The sequence below is a fragment of the Lonchura striata genome, chromosome 3 (genome assembly GCF_050655825.1).
Source record: "Lonchura striata isolate lonStrDom1 chromosome 3, ASM5065582v1, whole genome shotgun sequence".
NCBI lineage: Eukaryota > Metazoa > Chordata > Aves > Passeriformes > Estrildidae > Lonchura > Lonchura striata.
The window spans coordinates 18,011,175-18,035,397 of NC_140705.1; the positions used below are offsets into that span (position 1 = coordinate 18,011,175).

A 24,223-nucleotide genomic window follows, 5' to 3' on the forward strand; every position below is an offset into this window, starting at 1 on the left:
TACCCTTTAATTTCACTAGAAGAAGGAAGGGAAGGGAAGGGAACAAAACAGCATAAATACAAAAGTTTGGTAAAGTTTTCATGGCCAAAATACTGATGTTAGAACTGACTGGATGCTGTATGTTGATTTCTACCATCAGTATCTAAAGTATAATATCTGAAGAATATTTGAAGTGATAGAAAGGTAGACATTATTTCTCCACAAGGAATGTAAAGAAAAATCCCAAACACCTGACAGTGGGTGCCCATTAAGGGATAAAAGGATCAATGGAAGTAGGAGGCTGGGGGAGACTTTACTTGCAGTCCTAATTTCTAGATCTCCAACCCCGAGACATGGGAAACCCATAACACACTGAGAATAGAGCTGCCAGAGTTACAGAGGCGCATTTCACTCCCTCCCAGCTGGGTGGTCTGTGTGGAGGAGATGCTGCACTGGTAATTAGGTTGGTAATTTAGGCCTCACAGCATGTCAGTTGCAGCCTTTCCTGAGGCAATAAAGCTTCTCGTGACATACCAGCAAATTCAACACCTACACGGTAGTGAAATCCCAACTGGTCGTATGCCGTGAAGCTTGAGATCTGTAGGCCTTGAAGGTTTGTTCTGAGCAAAACAACTTTAGATGCAGCTTTTACAAATCTTCCATTATGCACCTTTCTTTTAAAAAGTAATTTTATTTCAAAACAAGTTATAAAGTAGCATAATTTTTCCTTATTGAAGAGTTCTCATATAGTAGCACATTATACATAGGCTTCTCAAAATGTTCTTCCTTTCTGAATATTTCAACCTCAGCAACTCTCCAATGTCAGACCTGAAGGCCTGTCTAAAACCCAAAGATTCCTCTGTAACAAGTGTGTACTTCAGTTTTAAAAGATTATCGGCCTTGTGCTAGCTCAGACTTGGCTTGTCTGATTCTTTGTGTGGCTGCACATTATAATATCAGACACATATAAATGTAACGCATCCTCAAACCTTTAAATGTATATTTAAACACTTTTCATTATTGAGATTATGCTGGCAAGAATAGCTATAAAAATGGAAAGGAAATGTATGGTTGCTAAATTTTTTCTTCACTTTTTTCCATTTTCCGACAGACAACCCCTTATAAAAAAGGACATGAGGAAGAAATATTTATCTTGCATTAATAGTTTCCTTGAAAATCCTAGAAACACTAACAATTTTTGTTACACTAACAATAACATTTTGAAACACTAACAATAACATTTTTGCTCTTGACTTCTAAAGAAAGACTAACTTTTTATATCTGTCAACTTTGTCAAATGATAAAGTGACTTTGTGCGCCAGATTATCAGCAATATTCTCATAGGGTAGGTTTGCATTTTATGTTATCTTAGATTATCATAAGTCTTTTTTCTTTTTTTTTTTTTTTGCCATTTATGATAACATTTGTTATAAAATTAAATCTAAAATGAAAAATAGTTTTAGCCTGAGAAATGCATTGGCAAACATATTTGCTACCTCAAATATGATAAAGCCATATAAATCATCTGCTCATAAATCCTGCATTGTAATGCTCTAAAATCTTTCACTGGCCTTTACTACAACTTTTCTATTCTACAGGCGAAAGAAACATATCAGGGGAAAGACACAATTCTATTGTTTCTTTCACCTGCCATGAGGTTTGTGGAATTACAAAAAATATATCAGAAATAAAGCAGTGTCCATGAAACCTGGTAAGGTATGTAGAAGTTAACTGCACTGTGCATTTTACCCTGTAGTTGGTATACAACAAAGCAAATCATGCTCTGAATACTGTGGTGGAAAATAATGCATCGTTCATCCAATTAGGCATTATATGGATGCTTGGGACCACATGGACTGCACCCTGGAAAGAAATCACACTGCTCCCAAAGAGAAAAGATAATGCTGGAGGATTTAGCTGGTCCTATGTTTATACAGAGAGTTCATATAGCCTGAGTTCTTGGGGCTGCTCTAGCCTGGTTTTCACCCTTGAGCTGAGCCAATTCTCAAATGACTTAACAGGTCATTCTGTTTTACATGCTTCCTATTGAGCACCTTTGAAAGAAAGTCCAAAAATTGAATTAAAAATCTGTTCCTAGAGATGATTCAGTGAGTTAGAGCTACTACATAAATATCCCACCTGAGCTGCTAAGCAAGACCTGAAACACTGAATAAGCAGAATTCACTCTTCACAAAACAAGGTAAAAGATGAAAATTTATTTTCTTGCTTGTTTTTGAGAGATGTAACAACATATGAACAAAATTTGCCTCTTGAATATCTGCCTCATTTAGTATGGACACAGCCAGGACAACTGACCCTGAGTGATCAAAGGGATATCTTACTCTATATGTTGTCATATCCAGGATATAAAGGCAGGGTGGAGAAGAAGGAAGGGTGGACGCGTTCCAAGTTATGGTGCTCTTCCTGAGTCACCAGTACATGTAATGGAACCCTGCTTTAGTGGGAATGGCTGAACTTGCCTGCCCATGGAAAGTGGTGAATTAATTCCTTGTTTTGCACTCCTTATGTGAGCAGTTTTTGCTTTCCCTGTTCATTTTTTTAGTAGCGATCCAGAAATTATCTAACTTTTATTCTTCTGATTCTCCTCCCCATCCCACTGGGAGCAGACAAAAAGTGAGCAAATGGCTGCAGGGGGCTGAGCTGCCAGCTGAGGTAAAACCTTCAGCTCTGGTGTTGTACATTCACAGATACAGACCAGCTTAAATCCTCCCAGATCAAAAATGCTGCAGCACTGCTTTCCCCCTTGATCACAGACACACTTTATCAAAAGCTTCCTCTTATTAATCAAGTCAGCTGCTTGGAGGATCCAGTCAAAATGAAGCCCAGCATAAGCAAGTTCTTTCCATCCCCTCCAGTCAGACAGTGGTAGAGCCAACATAAGCAGGGCTGGGAATACAGGACCAACACTTTCATTTTAGGACACTTGTGAGACAGAAGAGTAAGGTAAAGAGACTCTAAGGGCTCAAGAGACATGTGCAACATTTGGAGCCGCTAATGGCAGGGAGTTCTTTTAAATGCTGATCAGCATTTGACAGCACCAGCAGTCTGTGGAAATACTGCAGGATTGGGCTGTTATTTAACATTTACAAATTAATACTGCATTCAGGATAATGAATGGCTTGAGCACACATGCTTTCACACACCACCTGTCCATTCCCCTCTCACTTCTGTTGTTTCTTCTCACTCTGAAGATAGCTTGCTAATTGCTACACTTGTATGTAATATGATGTGGCCACAGGGAATGGAGAAATGGGGGGGCGGGGGTGTGGTGAGAGACAGACACGAGGAAGAACTTGTGCTTTGAGTAACTACTTCATCTTGTCTCTGGTGGTAAGAGTTTATTATTCTAACCCCTTGGTCACCTCTTAAAATATATGAAAGGGCAAAGACAGCAGTTCTTAGACACTGCTGAGGCAGACCTGTGATATATGGCTACACACCACCCTCAGTTTCATCAGTCAACTGCTCCCTTTGCTGGCATTCACAACTGAAACAACCAAATGTGTCTATTAGCACCCATCAGATGAACACTTAATCAGTAACCAGTGAGACCCATGTTTTATCAAATGGGATGAGTGTTCTGGATAACAACTTATATCTTAAGTTGCCATCAGCAGAAGGAAGAAGTTATATAAGGGTTTTGCAATAAGATGCAATATCCAGATGGAAGGTAATGTGGTGTCAATAGGGTTTTTTAAATACCCTGAGTGCTTTTTGGAAAACTGCTGCAAAATTTCTAGGGAAATTGATAAGTATGGACTTTCAAGAAGTGTATATTCTAAACAGTAATGCTGTGTGTGACATTTATTTCCAAAAGAAAGCACATTAATGTTTCTGCTTCACTGATAGTAATGATGACAAACTCTTCTGCTACTTTCAGACTAAAACATTTTTCATTAAAATACTGCCATTTCCATGATCTGATGCTTGTCTTTCAATCTTAACAGCGAAAAAGTATTCAACATAAAAAAAATATAAAGTCATTTTGATATATTTGATCAGGAACTATCCCCAAGCAAGAGTATTTGTTTGGAATGACATTCTGTTAAGAGCACACTTTAATCTCTGTCACAAGAAGATATTTGCATCTCAAAACATCTGCGTAAATCAAAATATCTAATTTACATCAGGCATAAGTTTACATAACTTTGTATTTTGTCAGCTGGGACCTAAGCATTTTTCTGGATGCAGAAAATAGATACTGCATAGGCACTATCCAAATAAAAAGGTACCCTGAGCACACATTGTGAGTTAACTATGACATCCATTATATGACTACCATATTAAATGGGTGGCACTTCTATTTCTTTCCCCAAGTGTTCCCCATACGGCCTTAATTCAGTACTTAGAACACTTCCTGATCCACACTATCTGTAATATGAAAGGATACATTTTAACACGTCTCAGGAATACTTAACATGAGCACTTAGTCCTTACCTGAACACTAAAACTCACACTTTCTGGCACTTAACCAAGCTAAAGCTCTAGTAATGTGTATATAATAACAGTATAAACCAAAATATATGCCTTCTGTATATGCTGTGCAGGTATTGCACACAAATTCTAACTAGCAAAAACAATAGAAAAATTTAAGTGCTTCTGTGTGAACACTTTTCTTGCAAGCTGGATTTAATTTTATATGGGTACTGAACACAAATCCTGCTGAGGCTACTAAAATCATGCAATCTCTCTGTTATATCTGTAACTTTAATTACTTATTTGGATCAGAATTTTTTTCCTATATGGAGATATTGTTTCCACCTGCAATAAAAATGACAGTTAGTAGAGTTTTCCCTTTCTGTCTCCATGTGAATATCTGCTGGCACTTCAAAACATTTAACTCTGCAACATATTTCCTGTGCTTTTATAGGAGACTGGAGACAGAAAGATCAGTATTACAATTTTATGCTGCTGTTTGCTTTACCACTTGTGTGCTAACCCGATTAAGATAGTAAATGTCAGTTTGTCCTTCAGTCATAGTATACCTATGTTCTTTGGGACAATTTTTCACAGAAATGTTCAGTTTTTATATTCAGAGTTTTTAAAGGTTTTAGATGCTACTTTTTACAAACTGTATAAGAAATCCTAACAAGAGGAAAACCTCACACTCGGTACATTTATTTGTGCTCTTCTGTGACATTTCTCACCATAATACCCTTGTGAGTTAAACATTCCCATTTCCATTTTTCTCTGTACCCATGTAGATGTTTGAAGCTTTTCTTTTTCGCTTGGGAGAGTAGGGGGAGGTATTCATTTGCTGAGTGGATTTCAATTTCTGTATAAAGCAGCTGGAGACCAACCTATATTTTAAAGCAAAGGAAAGCCCAGGGAAATGTACCATACTTAAACTGGAATATATCAAAGCTGACAGTAACCAGGCTCTCTTCATTTTCAATCATCTCCTTGTTCTTTTCTACATTCCTCTTATGTATTCTTAAGTTTTAATTCTTTTTATTACTTATTATCTATGCTGCTCAAAATATGCTGGGCATTTTTGGAGACAGCCCTTGCCCTGAACAGCATAATGCAATAAAAATGTGTAGTTCCAGAATGCCATTTCTCTGAATTTAATGCATTTCTCCTCATCTCCCTTTGCCCCAGGGAAGGACCACCATCTCCACTGTACAGATGGGAAAAAAAATAGCTCTCTAGTGTACACAGAGTAGAGCTCTCAGGACAGTTTTTCTAGTCTTTGGTCTCATTCTGACATGATCCACTTGGAAATGGGCTGCAGGGCCCTGACACTGACATCCATTCCCTCTGCCTTAGCAACAATTCTGTGTCATCCTCAGATAATTTTTATAGGGCTCCTGTGCCACCTGTCTAAAAGGCATGAACGCTCACAGAAAAGTTGATTTGTGGTTGCTCTCTTAAATAATTGAATTAAGACACAAGCATCCTGCAGCTACTTAGCAAGGTAAAAGAGAGAGTCAAATTCTATCTCCCACAGACATTGTTTCTGTCCCCAGAGGTTAATGGACAGATTCTTGAGGAATTACATATGTTTATATCTATTTATCTGTGTATATATGTATGTATGTATCTATCTATTCTATTTCCTTTGAAGGCTGAATATAAATTACTGGGGAAGTCACTGGATGAAAAGTAGCAGGGAATTTCAAAGCCTGTCTTATAAGACGTAGGTAAATTAAGAAGTCCATGAACTATCCCAATCTCAAGTCAGCAGGACACCCAAACACAGGGATCAACTCTGCAGAATTGTAATACATAAATCTATTTGCACAGGCCACCTCTCTTTCCCCATTCTCCCCTAGGCAGCAACACCTTCAGTCATGCACTGCACAGCCACAGAACTGAGGCATTTGCAATCCATGGAACAGCTGCCTTTTGAATTTCTTCTCCCTAAATATGTTCCTCTGCCACTGGAGTCTGAAAGTGTTACTTTTGATTATAAACACCTCCTACATCCCTGCTGAGCAGATTGCCATTCTCCCTCCCTGACTACCTCTGCAAGTACACTGGGAAATCTGCCAGCATACAAGGTCCCCATTCCTCCTTCCTTGAGAAAACTGCATCCTGAGAATATGGTATAGGTGCAACTTTCACAAGAAACAGCCCCCACAGTCAATTAAATTTGCTTTAGTCAGGTTGGAGACTTCTTGGGGATTTTCCCTTAGTTTCTAAAACCTTAGTAACTGTACACAAATACATAAAATTCCAACCATTCTCTCTGGGATAAATGAACATATAATAATTCTGAGTAAAACTGGTTCTATAAAATTGATATTTATTAATAATGTCTTAAGTAACAGTACTTACCCTATTTTACATATCATTTCCCTTTAAATTAGTGGGAAAAGGAAGAAGAGAAGGATGGAGGAAATAAATAAAGTACAGAAAAAACTCTTTGCAGTTTACTGAGATTTATTTTTCCAAGTATCATCACATTCATCATTAAAAATCCTATCTTTCAAGAAGACAGACCTGTGGTCACATTCCTGTAAACTCACTAGTTCTCACATACTTTATTTTCTCATCTGTCTCACAGTCATCTGGATTCACACTGCCAAGTTTCATGCGATGAACATGATAATAAAACCAATAATGTCTCTTAAAATCCAGCTTTGCTGAAAGTGACTCCCATATGCATGTGATTCCAGTGTCTCTCTTCCATACAAATATGAAAACAATCTTTTTTCTGCTCCACAGCCATGTCTCCCCAGGCAGTGAATTTAGCAGGGCAATGTGACCCACTGTCTGGATATATCCAGGGTAAGGCGAGATTGCAGAATAAGGGTAGGACTCTGACTGTGACTTCTGTATAGCCAAGAACATTTTCATGAGCAAGAAATCAAACACAAGGAGGTCAGCTGGACAATGTGCAGAAGGAATTCAAACCTCCTGCAACAGCCTTACTGCAACAGCACAGTACTTGTATCTAATATTCCATATGGAATAGTCAATGCTGCAGCCCAACAATACAGTTAGTTCTTCCACAGGATGGTGAGCTAATATTCAAGAGAGACCTAGAATAAAATACAACAGCAGATGACATAAGAAGTGTTGATATTGTCTAGAAGTTGAATAAACTATGAGCAGAACCACAATAGGCAACTCGCACCAGCCCTCTGGACTTAAAAGTTTATTTTCAGCTCTTGGAGCCACCACTTCCAGCCATTTTTTCCCACCATTTCCAGTAGTGTGCACTCCTTCATAATATGGCACTACATTTTGTAGAATAAAACTTTCCCAGTTCACTCTGCTTCCTCCATATGAATAAATATATATATCGCAGTAGAAAGTGTAATCAGTTACTGCATATCATGATATAGCACATATAACTGTGTGCTGCAGGCAAAAGACTCCTGATTCAGGGAATTTCACTTAAGAAACTGATGATTTTTAACATTAAGTTCTAATTACTGATGCTGGTATTGAAAAAAATAGAAAGCAAACAATTAAGTCAACACTTTGCCTCCCCCTTCTTCAGACTCAAGCCCAACACTGACCTTCCCACCTTCCCAGTTTCACTTTGCTATGTTCAGCCAAACTCTTCAGTGGGGTGTTGGGTAACACAGGAGCTCCAAGTCAGTGCCAATTTCATCTGCCCTTTGCTTCATGCTGTTTTTCTTCCACTGCTCCTCGGCTCTTACTGCTCCTCAGCCCTGGTGCAGGACTCTCCATCCCTTCAGGGGGGCTCCTGCCCCAGTGTGAGGGTCTCCAGATGTGATCCCAGCACTGTTCCCTTCCACACCACTCTCCCACTTTTCCTCCCTTTTCTCCTCATAGGTCTATTCACTTTTTTCTTCCAGTGTCCCCTCCCAGCAGAGCACTATGCTATCAAACCCTGCTGCTGCTGCTCCATGAACAGTGCCATGAGATTAAACCCCATTAACAGTTCCACTTGTTATATCTTCTAAATATTTTGCATTCCAAGTATGTTCAGTACCACTGGAAGTCCCATGGAAGTCCACATGACTGTTAACATGATGAAGTGCTCTGCTCTGTGTTCCCAAATAGGGGTTTACCTATCTCCACCATTTGAAGAAAAAGGCACTAAGTTTTATTCAGAAATTTTGTGGTTGCTAACCACACAAAAATGAAGAGTCAGAATCATGGAGGACTGGAGATACACAACAAAATTTTGGGATTTGCTGGTATGGTTGAAATTAAATTCTGAACTACTAGTGATGGTGAACAGGATCTACTGTAACAGAATCTAACTTCCTATTATTGTTGAAGCAGATATGATACTTAGGGACCTGGCTTAGTACAGTGTTAGGTTAATTATTGTACCAAATTACCTCAGAGGTCTTTTCCAATCTTAATGTCATTATGAATCTGTGAAAGAATTCACTACCTTAATCTGCTCTGAATTTACATGTTGCATAACAAAGTATTTATTACATCAAAAAGGCATGCAAGAAATGACAACTAGGCAGCTCATCCTATTTAAGAGTCTACTGAAATCACATTAGTGCTTTGATTATTGAGCTAAATAAATAAACTGTCTGGCCTTGTCTGGGGAATTTTTGAGGCTGACACTGCAGGACCAGTGCAAATAATTTCCATCTCTCTGTTACCGTGGTTACAGTAAGAAAAGACTGTGAACTCTTGAAAATATAGATCTCAAATACTGAATGTCCCCGTTATGGCCTACACTTATTCTAGCTCTTGATTAATTTAGATATATGTAATATTTTTCTTTAATCCTGGTATGTAATCCTAATGCAATAGACAAGATTCCTTTTTCTGTGTGAAAATGCAGTTTGTCTTTTTCATCACTGAAAAAAAGCATTTTTCACCATTTGAAAGGCATTTTTTCATTTCCCTGCACTAGTTATATGACTAGTGTAAAAATATGGCAAAAAAATTTGAACAAGATCCCTGTTTACTTTAAATCTCTCAAAAATTAATCTGGACAAGGTCAAATTATATACTGTGAGGAGAAATGTCAGTATTCTTTCTGAAACAAATATGCCTAAATGATGTTCTGCACATGAGCTACTTTTAAGAGTCATTTACTAATAGTATGTGTTTTTAAATTAACAGAGAACTTTGTAAAAAGCATGAACACAATCTAAGTAGTTTGAAGAAAAACAAATTACATTACATTTATGACACTAATAATGAATGGAAATTTTATGGTCAGGCAAAAGAATAGAAAAATAAGCTACTATACCTTAGCCTATGGTTTCTAGAAGCCAAAACCTCTAATAATTATTTTTCATGAAGCCTTTATTTTAACAGATAATACCACTGTGAAATATTAGATTCATTTTGACATGAAAATTAATTGCATTCAAGCATTTGAAGGATAAACAGTAGAAAGTTGTGAAATTTAAGACAGGAGTATTGGTGTCCAGGCTTTGGTAGCAGGATAGCTACAAGGGTGGCTTCTTATGAGAACCTCCCAGAAACTTTCCCCATGTCCAACAGAGCCAGTGCCAGCCAGCTCCAAGGTGGACCCACCACTGGGCAAAGCTGAGCCCACCAGCAGCAGGTAGCACCTCTGGGGTAATACAGTTAAGAAGAGGGAAAAAAAATATGCAGAGAGAAAAGTAACAGTGTGTGAGGGAATCAACTCTGCAGACACCAAGGTCAGGGAAGAAGAAGAAGGAGGAGGTGCTCCAGGCACCAGAGCAGAGATTGCCCTGCAGTGTACAGTGAAGCCCAAGGCAAGGCAGATGTGCCCCGGTGGCCCATGGAGGTCCATGGTGGAGCAGAGATCCACCTGCAGCCCACGTCAGAGCAGGTGGATGCCCAAAGGAGGCTACAACCCCATGGGAAATTCACTCCTGGTAACCTGTGTCCCTGTGGAGAGAGAAGCCCATGCTGGAACAGTTTGCTGGCTGAACTTGTGACCCCATGGGGCACAGACAACATGTGATGAGCTGACAGAAATCCCCATTCCCCTGCAGTGCTGAGAGGGAAAAGGTAGGTGAAAGCAAGAATAAAGAGGAGATGGGAAAGAAGGGAAAGGGTAAGGGGAAGGCATTTTTAGGATTAAGTTTTATTTCTCATTATCCTACTCTGACTTGATTGGCAATAAATTAAGTTAATTCTCCAAGTGGAGACTGTTTTGCCCATGTTGGTAATTGTGGAGCAATCTCTCCCTGCTCCTATTCCAACCCTTTCATTACATTTTCTCTTTCTTGCCCAGCTGAGGAGGGGAGTTATAGAGTGGATTTGGTGAGCACCTGTAATTCATCCAATATCAACCTACCACAACAGGATAAAGAAAATATGATAAGGACTACAGTTAGAGAAAAGAAAATATGTATCTGGAGTCAAATCAAATATAAAATATTGAGTCCTATCAGATGACAAAATGAATTAGAAAAATTCTGTCCCAAGACTCAGCTGAAACAGGAATAATCAAAATGTTTGATACCTTGTACAATTGTCCTAAGCTAATAACAGAAGGATCAATGTTCTGAAAAATCTTAGCATCTGCTAAGAGATAATAACTCTCTTCAAGTGAAAGGCCAGTATGACATTCCTAACTGCTCCAACTGAACAGAGTTCAACAAATCTTCTGACAGGTTGAAAAAGTGTGAATATAACACCTGTTGTTTATAATTACACATATACTAGAGCTGTAACAGCCCACTAAACAGGGCGAGGGCACAAGCTCAGCTGCAGCTGGTTCCCACTTATAGGAGCACATAATGATCTCCCATGCTCCCAGACAGCACCTAGGCATAGATTGGAACACAGAATAGGCCAGTGAGAGCTTCAGACATCCTGCTTTGTGTGGGAAGAAAGTTTAATAAGTATCAGGGTACAAGTTGTGCCAGCTTGTTACCCTGGGGGCAAAAATGTTCGCTTTATTTACCAGGATGCATTTAATCATGAAGTTTCAGAGCAGTAGGGCATAAAAGTAAATCCATGCCCTTCTGATGAAATCCATTGCAAATGGTTTGAAATTCATCAGCCTTTTCTGTTTTGCTAAAGAATAATGAATGAAAAAATACTCAAAAGCAAAGAAAAAAGAGCACTGCTTTTTTTTTTTTAATAGAAAGCTTAAAATTTACTAAGAATGTGTGCCACATCCCTCAGGAATCACTTAGCTGATATTTCATTCACTTATGCTGGCGTTTAATTCTGTGTAATGCTTTCTGAGAAGACAGGATTTTATTCAGCCTGTGCTTTAGTGAGGAAGTTAATTTAGTAGAAGAAGGGGATTTTAAACATTATATTCAGTTAATTTTGTATAGGAAATGCTGTCATAATACTAGGAGCTTCAGGAGAGATGCAGGCAAGGAAGACTGGTTAATTTATATGTACTGTAAAAACAGATTCCTATGAGTCAATTTAAGACTACCTGGACACAAAATTTGCTTCTGGATTTACACATAAGATTACTTGAGTAACTCCACTGACAAAACAGCACTTTGAGCTATCACATATTAACACAGCTCACAGAGTAGTCCACAGAACCCCCTGGATATCCCAGCTTAACAGGAGGAACAGCAGTTTTGTCTAGCTCTGCCACTGACTGACTAACTAACCTTAGACAAAATATTTAATCTTGCTTCACAGATCCATTCCTGAAAGAGGATTTCAGTCCTTAACTACCTGAAAGCTATCCATGAAAATGTGTGCTATTATATAGCAAATATGTGTTATTATATAGTAAATATTGTTATTAAAAACATGCAAAGGAAAACCCCTTTTGCATGTTAACTTAAAGCTAGGTCAAAATACTCTTGCAATGAGTTCCTATTATACTTACTTTACAATAAATTAACACCAAAGCTCTTAATATTCCAAAACCTCGAGGAAAACTGGACCAGTTTGACCAGATGTGAGCTTTGCTGCTCTGTATTTACATTCAAAAAAGGACTCAGCTGACCAATTGCAGCCCCTCCTCTAATATGCATTAACCTAAAGCTGAACAGCTGCCAACATGATCTCTGTAAAGCTTCATTGCATTCCCTGCTAAGTCTTCATTTTGTCACTTTATAGTATTTGTAGATCAAAAACAGCTCTCCAGCCCTGCCTTAAGCTGTGGATAAAGCAATTTCCTTTAAGAGTTTTAGGGTATTACACCCAAGTGCATTTCTGAAAAGTCTCAAATGGAGCAGATAAAAGGGCAAGCAATGGATATAAAAAGAAATAATTTCAACTTGACACCTGGCAAAAGGGGGTGATTTTGGTGTCTGTTGATTTCACAAATCATTAAACTTAACAGCAAACATAAAACGAATGTTTCCTGCCCATTTTTTAAATGTGGAGGCATACAGGCACTTGTAATGTTCCCCTATGTGAGTGGTCATTAGATTGAGCATTGCATGGAGGGCGACTGCATAAGTGCTCTCACAGCATCATTGTCAGACACCAGATGCAGTAGTGGTAGCCCCAGGGCCAGAAACCACAAGTACTTATTGTGATTGCAGTCAAAGGGCTCATCTGTGCCCAGGTTATTCTGTTCTTCTCCAGGAGAAAACTTCAGTGATTCAGCTTCACTTAAACTATACAATGCTTATATAGAAAATGGCATCACTCACTTTCTCTGTATTTATTTCAGGAAAACTCTCTTTAATGCACTCCTTTGCTTTGCTTTGCTGTGGCACTTTTTAGCTGATACAAGGAGTTACAGCACAGGGTGCCTTTTTCAGGTGATTCCAGCTAGCCTGGTACACTACCTGACAGGGAGCTATCTTTCCAGGTGTTTTTCCAACTTGCTTTTCTTCAAGAGTAGCCTTCACCAACAATGTATTGCAGTAAAGACCTTCCTCAGGCTGTTCTTCAATAAGACAGACAAAGTAATGAAGAAGAGCTCCTGGAGTCAACAACCCACGTTTATGAATACCCAGCCATGACAGTGCACCATATTATTCCAGTGAGATTTAACCCTTATGTCCAAAACTGGCCTGAGCACCTTGCCCTCTAGGCATCTGCTGCATAAACACTGGGTTTCTCATGTTCGTAGCTTCAGATGTTTGTCATGGTGATTCAATCAACACCAAGGAGGAACACCATTGTTTCTTAGAGTATCAGCTCCAATGCTTCAAAAAGAAGTGCAACTAAAACAGAAATTTAAATTATATTAAAATAGAAAAACCAGGATACAAGAGTTTGGACTCCTCTGTAGAAACATATTTTAATGAATTTAACATTGAGTCCTGCATTTGATGCTTTTGATTAGTACATAATAATTCCCTCAGGTGAGTAAACACAGGTCAGACAAGTCAGGACCATGATGTTGGTTCTAATACAGAAGTATCCTCTTTCCTGAGAACCAAAAATATATTCTTTTCAACATCTTGCCCTTATACTAAATCAATTGGTAATAAAAAGTTAATATTTTAAAAAATAAAAATAAAAGTAAGTTTTAAAAGGCAAAATCTCTTTATTCCCTTTATCCTTGATAGGTTTGCTTTTCTTGGCAGTCTTCCAGATTTATATTTCCTGCTCTTTATCAGTGATCTTCAAACAAGAATAGTTTTGACAAACTGAATACTAGAAAACAGTGTATGCTGACAATCAGACTTGAATTAATGGACAAGTATTGGTACTTAAAGCTTACTTTTAATACTAGCTCAGACTTGTGTTACAGCAGTGAAATACTAAATCACTGTGGACAGGAACAGAAAGTGTGCACATTGGTATCACATCATTGCATTAGCTCTAACACTTCTGTTACTTTGCTCTTTTATGAACTATCAAGATCCTCTATGTGGTATTTCAGTAATTAGATCATGTTTCATGGAAAAATTCCTTCCAATTATGGTGATCATACAATACAGCACTTTTGAATGTAATTTGTTATTAAAAAAAATCACAAACATAAAAAACAAACAAACAAAACAAAACAAAACAAAACAGAAAATGAAAAAAAAAAAGAAAATGCCACAAGAAGGGATGAGTGCTAGAAAGTACTGACTGCCCTGAGTTAGACTTTGTATAACCATACTCAGAAACTGCTTGAATTTCTAAGCTTGAATCACTGTAGGGAAGACAAGCAGATATACCCAGGAGTTTTTGATTCAAAATTTGTAATTCAGCTTTTGCTCAAGACTTGATTGGGAAAAACTATTCCTTGGACTAATCCAGAGAAAGGCTAAGTTTTATAGAGAACCTCAATAACTCACCATGTCATTTGTACTAACTGTCAGTGACAATTTGTGGTGTGAATTCCACTCAGTATCACTTTGAATATGATGCAGCAATTCATATTGGGAGCCCCAAATGCCAATGTCCTTTCACAACACAATCCACTGATTTCCCAGGATTTGGCCTATTAAAAACAGACTAAGAAATTAATAAGCTCTATCTCAAAATGCACATTTTCACTTTTCCCTTCCTAAGGGAAAGATGATTTGAGAGAGACAGACCTTGAGATCCACCCTGGCTCGTTCAGCAGTGCTGCACCCAAGGGGTGGCAGCTACTGCAGCTGTCACACGTCTCAGAACTGGGCAGAAGCAGTAAGGAATAAGCAGTCCCTTGCATTGACAATTTAAGGAGCACTTGAAAGGCATCACAAGCTTTTCTCTTCCTTCAGCAGCAGTCAGGCAAGTGACCCTAACCCCAGGAAGGTCACGAAATGATAAGTTACAAACTACTGACCAGCCTCTGTCACTAATTCTGCTGGAGACAGGTTTGGTTGATTTGCACTTGTAACCATGCAGGCTGCTATGCAGCACTAGTGATACGAGAACTAACGAAGCAGCAATTGCTTAGCTCAAATGATTCCCCATCCTTCCCTTCCAGTGGTTGCCTGACTTAAAAAGAGAGGCCCTGAAGGCACAGAACATGCTGGATTCCCAAGGCCCATATATCAGGGCATCCCTTATGCAGTCAGAGGTCATCCCTCTCTAACGCTTGCTGCAACATCCAGCAAAATGCACAGCCACTTCTGAATTATTTTGACATATCATCACCTTTGCAATACAGCTTAGATTTCAAGCACAGCTTTAAAGAGCAGGTTGATTTATAGGCATACAGGCATATATTTTTTCCACCAAAAAGAAACAACTTGATTTCTTTATTAATCAGTCTTTCCAAAGAAGTTGTTGAGATGTAACTAAATAATTCAAAACGGTATCAGGAAGGAAGAGAGTACTGAAGGACTGGAGGCCTCTTTTCTAAAACTGCAGCTAGGACCTGATGCATGGGACATAAATTTAATACTTATTTTGATAACTTGAAGGCAAACAAGGTTTCCTTTGCAAATACTGGCTTATCAAATAGGCATGCAAATACTGTAGGGTAAACATTCAATACAGCACACAGAAAGTATGAGTTATGAATATACTACAAAATAAAAGGAGCAGATGTGTCACTCTGGTGTTCGTTGGGACAGTGAGCCTTCTGACTGCAGACATGCAGCCACTTGGACATTTTTGATATGTGTTTACACCACTGGAAAAGCACCGAGAGAAAGAACGGATGGCCAGTCAGTGTACAAGGATGAGACAAATAATGCTATGTGCAAAATCTACATGCACCAGGAAAACATGTTTGCAGCCTGAAGGGATGCATAGTTTCCAGACTAAAACAGAGGTTATACCACAGAGGTTAGACCAATGTGTGAAAAGCAGAGCAGCGAAGCAAGATATCAAACTTGACTGTCTCATAAAGAATCATAGAATCACTAAGGTTGGAAAAGACATAGGTCCAACCATTAACTCAGCAGCACTGTGTTCACCACTAAAGTGTACTCTCAAGTGCCACATCCACATGCCTTTTGAATCATCTGCATATCTTCTACACCATAATCTATTTCACTTCTGATTTTGGCACTCTATGTCTGTGACCTTGGAGCAGAAAACATCTCTTAGACTAAAAGAAAAGGAGATGCATTTCTTCATGTAAATCTCACAATAACCCCAGAATTAGTGATTTGCTCCTCTGCCTAAGTAAGTTGAGAATAAATTTGATTCACAGTATTTTTCACTAATAAAAAACATGTCAATAAAAATCTCATACAAATCTCTTAAAAAGCAAGTTCTCCTGGAAGCAGGAATCTTTTAAGTCCTCTAATCACCTAGCTAGCAAAGTCATGACATACCCACACACATCAACACCTTTCAACAAATTTTTGATTGCATGTAGAACCCTCATATATATACATATAGTATATATGTTACATATATATGATATGTATGTATGTGTAGATAGATATAGATATATATATACCCACACCTAAAGGGAAGGTGCAAAGAGAACATAGTCAAGCTCTTGCCAGTGGTGCCCAGGATCAGAGGCAATGGGCAAAAACTATAATGGAGGAGCCTCTGAACAACAGGGAACACTTTGTCACTGTGAAGGTGGCCTACACTGGCACAGGCTGACCAGAGAGGTTGTGAAGTCTCCATCCCTGGAGAACCTTGGCCCTGGTTGAGCTGGGGAAGGTGTATGAACTTCTAGAGGTCCGTTTCCATCTCAGCCATTCTATGGTTCTGTAACTCTCTGATTTTTGTACACTAAATAGTGATATAATGAAAGGCTGGGTCTTGCAAGTATAGCAGAGGAAGTATTTGGAGAGAAATCAGTTTTCTAGAAAATCCAGAGCTAAATGAGCTTACAAAATGCAGGGTCTGCAATTCTTTAACATCTGTTTGTTTAGAAATATATAATTGATTTTATACAATAGAAAATCTGATATTGAGCAGAGAACTAACACATACATGCACTTGCCTTCATGACTTTTAAAGTAATATACTCATGATAGAAAATCAGTATTACCTGAAGAAAACCAGAAAAAAACCAGTGCAATGTAATTTTTAAAGTTAAAAAAATATATACAGTTTTTGTTCCTTAAATATAAAATAACAGGAACACAAACAAAAGTAAAACTAAATTTCTAAAATGTATGGAAGAGAAATCTCCCCTATGAAAATAGGGATGGAATGAAGGGCAGTGAGAGGTATCCCTTCCACAGCCACAAACAAATAGAAGGGGTAAATGCTTCTGCTATACCTTAATAGCTTATCGGGAGATTTAGAATCCTTTGTTTTAAAACATTTTCTTCTTCCTGTGGTCAATGCTAACTGCAATGATCCTGTGAGGCTTTGATACTTGTTTGTAACTTTATGTCTGATTGCAAATTTTTGGGACTTTTGTTTCCAAATATTTATTTTAAAGCATTTACAAACTGATCAGTAATGCACTCATCTGAATATTCTGGGAACACATAATTAATACAAAATCTTGACTCCAATGTAAAGCTTGATATTTCAAAGACCCACTTCCAATTGCCTTTTATTTTGCTCAAATAGCTGTTACCTGTACTCTGTCCACCTCCACATTGGTATTCTTAGATTTGGTAACCTTGTCCATGTTTCCTTAGGCTGCTCCTGATGACTTCTTGGTATTTCTAGGCCCCATTATACTGATTTGTGAACAGTGCTTTCCAGTGCTCATTTGTTGGACTGGGCTGAACTGGGCAAAGGATGTCATTGTTACTGACAGGGCACCTACTGTACACGGTAATAAGAACCCACACAAATCATGTAAAAAACAGTTTAACCTTGGCTCCCCTAGTCCTTACATTTCTACAGTACATGCCCTGAAGCCAGACCTCCTGTCTCCTCCATCCAGAATATGCAGGTTTGGGGCTGATGCAGATGGACTCTGCTCCCTTCTGGTGAAGTTCCCCTGCCTTTGCCCTCTGCCCTCACTCTCCTGTTCTGTGGCACAGGTGAGACTTTGGAGGCAGCTGCACAATCCTCTGGTGCCAGCATAAACACATACTGAGAACTATGGAGTGTTTCTCTTAGGGCTGATGTGCTTGTTTTGCCAGGTGATGCACATTTGTGATATTAACTGAACTTTTGGAAGAAGCAAACTTAACCTTCTGGGAAATCTTTCAAGGAGTACTTTTTTCATCTTGAACTTTCCACAGTAATAATGTTTTTCTCATTTACCACAGAATGTTCAGAACCAACTGGGAGAAGTTTTTAAGATATTTGTCTTGTCAGAATAAATTTCTTCAGTGAGTTTATAACTAGTTCTGCACTGGACTATTATAAGTAATATAAGTTTGCCTTTGACAGGCACCTCAAATTTTGATATAATTTTTAAAAATTAAGATCTTTCACACTTCTTGCTATAAAGAGCATCTTGCTTTCTTTTTCAGATTAAAAATGTTTAAAGTTAATGACTATTTGCAAAGAGGATACCAAATTTGACTTTGCGTTATAATAAGCAAAACAGCAGCAATGTCCATTCACTCTGAGATGCTTTACAGGTCAAGGAAATAAAGTGCTCCTGTTTCAGACTTAAATTATGATGGGGCTGCTCAGCCAGAGATCAAAACCTAGATTTAACAAAACCTAAAAAAAACAATAAAGAAAAAAAAAAAAAAAAAAAAGGAAAGGGATAAAAAGAGGAGGAAAAGGCATTAGTGTTGCTGTTCCTGCAGGTGATAAGTTAGCGTGTGAAGTCTTTTTGCCAGGACTGGAAGCCCTTTGCTGAGGGAGCCCGGCGCTCCGCCCCGGTCTGCCGGAGCGTCCGTGCGGGGAGCAGCGGCCCCGGGCGGGCGCACGGAACCGCCGCGTCCCGCGGGGATCCCCAAAAGCACCCGCTGGCAGCACTTAACACTTCCCAGTCGGGAAAGAAAAACAAAACAAAAATATTTACCTTTAAACCATCACTTTGTAGAAACACTTCCTTTTAATTCTCCATTCAGACCCCTGAGAAAAGTTCCATATTAGGCTCAAAAGTGTGGATGTGAATTTGGTATCTATTTTGGGAAAACACGTGGAAGCCTGAAAATTTAGACCTGAATCCAGCAGAAGAAAGCAAAATAAGTTAATTATGTGTGTGCATACAAAAAACTGCTTACCCTGTCATTTTAATATCTTTGTTTTCACAGGTCTTGGTTACACAGCCTGCTACAGTGCACCTCTCCCAGGACTAAGGGTTCTTCATCACTTTCTAGTTTTTCTTAGGAAATGTACTGCTTTATCCCTGCACAGTTTTTCTGCTGCCCAGCTGCTCTGCCCAGTGAGGTCTCAGAACTTGATCATGGAAGCTGAAATCCTCTTTGACAAATTGCATTTTTTTGACAGAACCAAGCTTGCCAGGTTGTCAGACTGAGACAGCTGGAATGAGGGATTTTTCAAAACGTTCAGGAATGATAGACAAATTATGTCATGAAATAACATCATATTGAGGCATAGCATTATAATATATAAATGCTCATGAAATTACAACAGTGCAAGCATTCTTGCCTGAGAACAGTCTTCACAATTTTAAATCTACCCCAGACTAGAAACTACAAGAACTACTAGAAATTTGATTGCAATCTAGTTTTATCTTCTGATAGATTCTGCATTATAATATGGAAAGTAACACAGAAAATACCTGGATTCCTATAAAACAGTGCTTCATATAACATAGAAAAAGTCTTTTACAATATGTTGCATGCTTAGCAATCACACTAACACACAACATAATTCACTGAAGGAGCTTTTACAATCCCTCATAAACATAGAAGGAAATTAAATATTTAAATGCTGTTATATGAATTGATTATCCTTCATCATCTGGGAAAATGCTCTCAGTTCTGGTCATCTAATTCCATTGGATACAGCAGAATTTAACAGAAGTCTTTGCAGAAGTTGTGATATTCCAAGAAATCAGTCTTATAAAATAGGAAACTATTCCACACATCCATGCTAAAGCTAAAGGTTAAATTCCATCACAGCAGGTAACAGTATTCCAAAACCTGCTTGGCACAGTTGAAACCTGTACAACACAAGCTACAAACATAAATTTTTAGAGAGGATCTGATACAGGTTAAGGAATGTAGAGGACCACCTAACCATGACCACTTCTCTGGGGCTCATTTCTCATGATACAACATTAAAGGGCAATTGGTGATACAAAATTCAATATAGTAAAGGGATTGTTTCGGCTGAAATAATATTACTCCAAGGGCTACAACTTCAAACAGAGCATATGCACCTTACTCAGACTGGGGGAATGTGTTTCCCCATGAGCCACTCTGCAGAGAATTCTGGCACTTTCAGCTGACTGGCACCAAACACTGCTGAAACAGGACACCAAGTCTCACGTTTGGCACAGTATAGCAGTTCCTACATTCCTAAAATTCCTGTTTAGTCTGTGCAAATTGGATCTAATCAAACGCTCCTGCTGGGCTTACAAAAGCAAGGAAAAAGTCTAAATTAGGCAGTAGAGTTTGACACCTTTATATAAAGCTATGCTACGTGTAAGCTCAAAGTAAAATTCTACAAGACAGTGGTGTTTCTACTGTCTTGGAAGAACACAAGCAGCTCCAATGCTCAGTGTAGGCACAACCACAGAATTGTGTGAAATTGTTTATCAATGCGGCACCAAATTAAAAAAAATCTCATACAATTTACCCTATAAAAGTCCATGTAGGACTTCAAATTAATTTCAGAAACTATTTGTGCTATCTATATATTTCATGATGCCTGCAGTTGCCTTTATAATCTAGCCCATCACTTCAAGCCACTAGAAATTAAAACCATGAATAAATAGATGATAAGGGATTATACAAAGAAGATTGAGGCCACCTGTCATGTCAATACCTGTATCTACTGCCTTTGTACTCAGAGACTAAATGGTTGAAAGACAAACCTATGGAGTTATAACTTATATGGAGTACAAAACTCTTTCCATTTTTTGACACATTTAAATGACTCCAAATGCGAATGAAATCTTAGAGTCTACAGACTGTATCTGAACTAGAGAGAATGAGACTGGCTGTGTTACAATGGATCTATTCTGCATTCCCTTCTTATAGAAAAGCTGGCTCATATATAGTAAATATAATATAATATAATATAATATAATATAATATAATATAATATAATATAATATAATATAATATAATATAATATAATATAATATAATATAATATAATATAATATAATATAATATAATATAATTAATATAATATAATTAATATAATATAATTAATATAATATAATATAACATAACAATATAAGTATTTCTTACTATTAATACAAACACAGTGTGGGCAGGAAATTCTCCCTGTGTTAATAGTTATTTCAATATTGCTTTAAGAGATCCTTCCTTTTTATTTGTACTGCAATGTACCTGCAAATCTTACTATTGACCATTATACCAGGTATTGTAAAAGTGAAGAATTGCAAGGCAACTTCTGACCCAAAGTGTTTACTGTTGAAGACTGAAATGAAAAATAAAAACATAATTAGGGTTAACTTCATTATGTAAAGATGCTTCTTCCAAGCATCTTTAGGTTATATATAAAAATAAGAAACAAAAAAATTAAACTATTTGGTTTATAACTATCAAAGCAATAAACATTTTTATATGTTTAATAAATATAAAAGATAAGTCTGCAATACAGTTTTGAACTTCGTGAGACACCTTTTTTCCCCATTTTTGTCAGTTCAGTCTCCATACCTCTAAAATGGGAAAACTTTATCAAAACTGGCAAACCCATCTTTGACTCGTATTAATCTTTCCAAAGCATTTTGATATGGTTAAGCAAACATCAGTGTGGGGTAAAATTAATCATTCATTATTTTCTTCATTTTTTTAAATGCAGATTTTATGTGAAGGTACGAGATTTTCCACAAAAAAAGCAGATGACAAACACAGAGAGAAATAACAGAGATGAATAGATAAGTGTCTCTCAGCTAGCTTAACATAAATACTATAAATAAAATCTGAAATAATTTCTCCAAACCATCAAGAAATAGTTGGTCAAAAGTTGGTTATAACTATGTATGCCCAACAGCTCCATTACAGGTGCCATGTGATTTCCAAAACAGATTATCTTCCATTTTTCTAGTGTTATTTTATCAGCTTTTGCAGGTAATTTTTTCCATGTTCCCTGAACAACAGTATTTTTTTTTTCATAGTTAAAATACCAATTTTAAACTCCAAGATATTAAAGCACTGGAAGGAAAAGAAAATGGTAATAAAATGTTCTCTAAAATCCTTTCAAATTTCAATTCCAAGCTTAGATGTAGCTTTTCCATGTTTAATCAAAAGCATTCAGGTGTCTGCTCGCAGAGAATTTAGTGGAGAATCGCATTCTTACTATCAGCAAGATGCACTCCTTCCAAGTGCTTTGTACAGTGACCTTGACAACTCAGAGTGCTGAGGAATTGAGAATTCTGACTGAAGCAGGCTCTGACTTCAGGAAGCATGGTCTGAATTCTCAAGCATTTAAAACCAGCACTTACTAACTGCAATGTAGTGACCAACATTACCTTCCACTATTTCTGAGTTTAATTTTTTCTTTCCTTTCTTCAAATGGAATTGAATATAATCAGTTGAAAGGGTATTATCAAAGGAGGCATCAAAGAGTAACATTTTAAAAATAAACAGTATTAACTTACCATAACTTGGTGTTAATAAAAAATCAGGCTATTACAGTGTAGAAAATACAGAGTAAATGTGAAGTAGATATGGAGAGGAAATGTTGGAAGTTTACTTTTAATAGGAAAGAGTATTAAAAGGAAATAGTATTAAGAAGATCATGTTCAGGAAAGAATATCTATTAGAACATCATGCAGCTTTTTAATTTGTATGGCTTTTTTATCACAAAGTCCAATATGCAAGCCTTGGCAGAAAAATAGCCCCTAATTAAAATATTTGTAGTTTTAATTGCATTTATTGGAAAGCATCCCTGTATATTGTAAGGTAGTTCCATTTGAAACAGCTTATTATTTTTGAGATATCCACATAGATCTAGCAGATATGACACATGTCTTCCTGGGACAACAGTTGGAGGGCAGATAGGACAGCATTTAGGAAGCTTGAGACCACGCATATTAAATGTCACTATTTATCTGTATTTGGTCAATTGATTCCAACTTGAGTCACACATCAAATAATTGAGAATAATTACCAACTGAAGTTTCTCAATCAGGCAATAAGGAAGCAATTCCATGTACATAAATGAATAACAAGCCATTATAGAGGGTTATAATTAAAGATGATACTGCATGAAGTTTGAAAGTCTAATTAGGCGTCTAAAAATTGTTTCCTGATAAATGTGTGAGTTCCATTTCATCCCAAATTACTCAAAAATTTTCAGTTAAACCACCTCTGATGATTTTTAAACCTATAATTGAAGACTCTCATCAGCAAATTTCCAGATTTAAGCAGTAAGGAACTGTACCTCTTCACTCTTGTGTTCAAGATAATTCTGCATAAGAATGAGGATGGCTGGATATTAGAAAAATGTTCTTCACCATTGGGTGGTTGGGCACTGGAACAGGCTCCCCAGGGAAGTGGTCACAGCACAGCCTGACAGAGCACAAGAAGTGTTTCAATGCTCTCAGGCCCACAGTGAGACTCTTGGGGATGGTGCTGTGAAGGGCCGTGATTTGAACTTCAGTGATCCTCGTGGGTCCCTTACAGCTCAGCACATCTGTGAAGGTAAAAATCCAATTCAAATAAAAGCATAATTTAAGAAACATTAATGTTACACTAATTCTTTCAAGGCAAGATTTTGCCTCCAGGCAATTAGCCATTCTGCCTCCCATTCATGTAGCCTTACACCCTACTATTCCAGTTACATCCTGCAGGCACTGGAAAGGATGCATGAGACATGAGATTACCTGGTGTGCACTTCACCATAACTCAAATTTTATGTATAGTTTTAGAGCTATTTGTAATAGTAATCCTGGCTACCATCAGGAGAGAGAAACAGACATTCTAGGACACGACATATCTTAATCTGTCAGATACATATGATTAGAAGAACCGTATCTTTTCCACAGTATAGGGGGAATGTAGACAACTATCTCTAATGAAGAC

The 24,223-nt window shown here is 37.7% G+C and overlaps 1 long non-coding RNA gene across 1 annotated transcript; it reads right to left on the bottom strand.

Moving 5' to 3' along the window:
- Window positions 1-942: 942 nt before the first annotated feature.
- LOC146767802 (uncharacterized) lies at window positions 943-17,304 on the bottom strand. Its single transcript, XR_014953590.1, has 4 exons — window positions 12,200-17,304; window positions 11,300-11,412; window positions 7,971-10,275; window positions 943-7,487 (listed from the first exon to the last, which is right to left on the bottom strand). It is a non-coding gene; the product is annotated as an uncharacterized LOC146767802 (long non-coding RNA).
- Window positions 17,305-24,223: the final 6,919 nt, after the last annotated feature.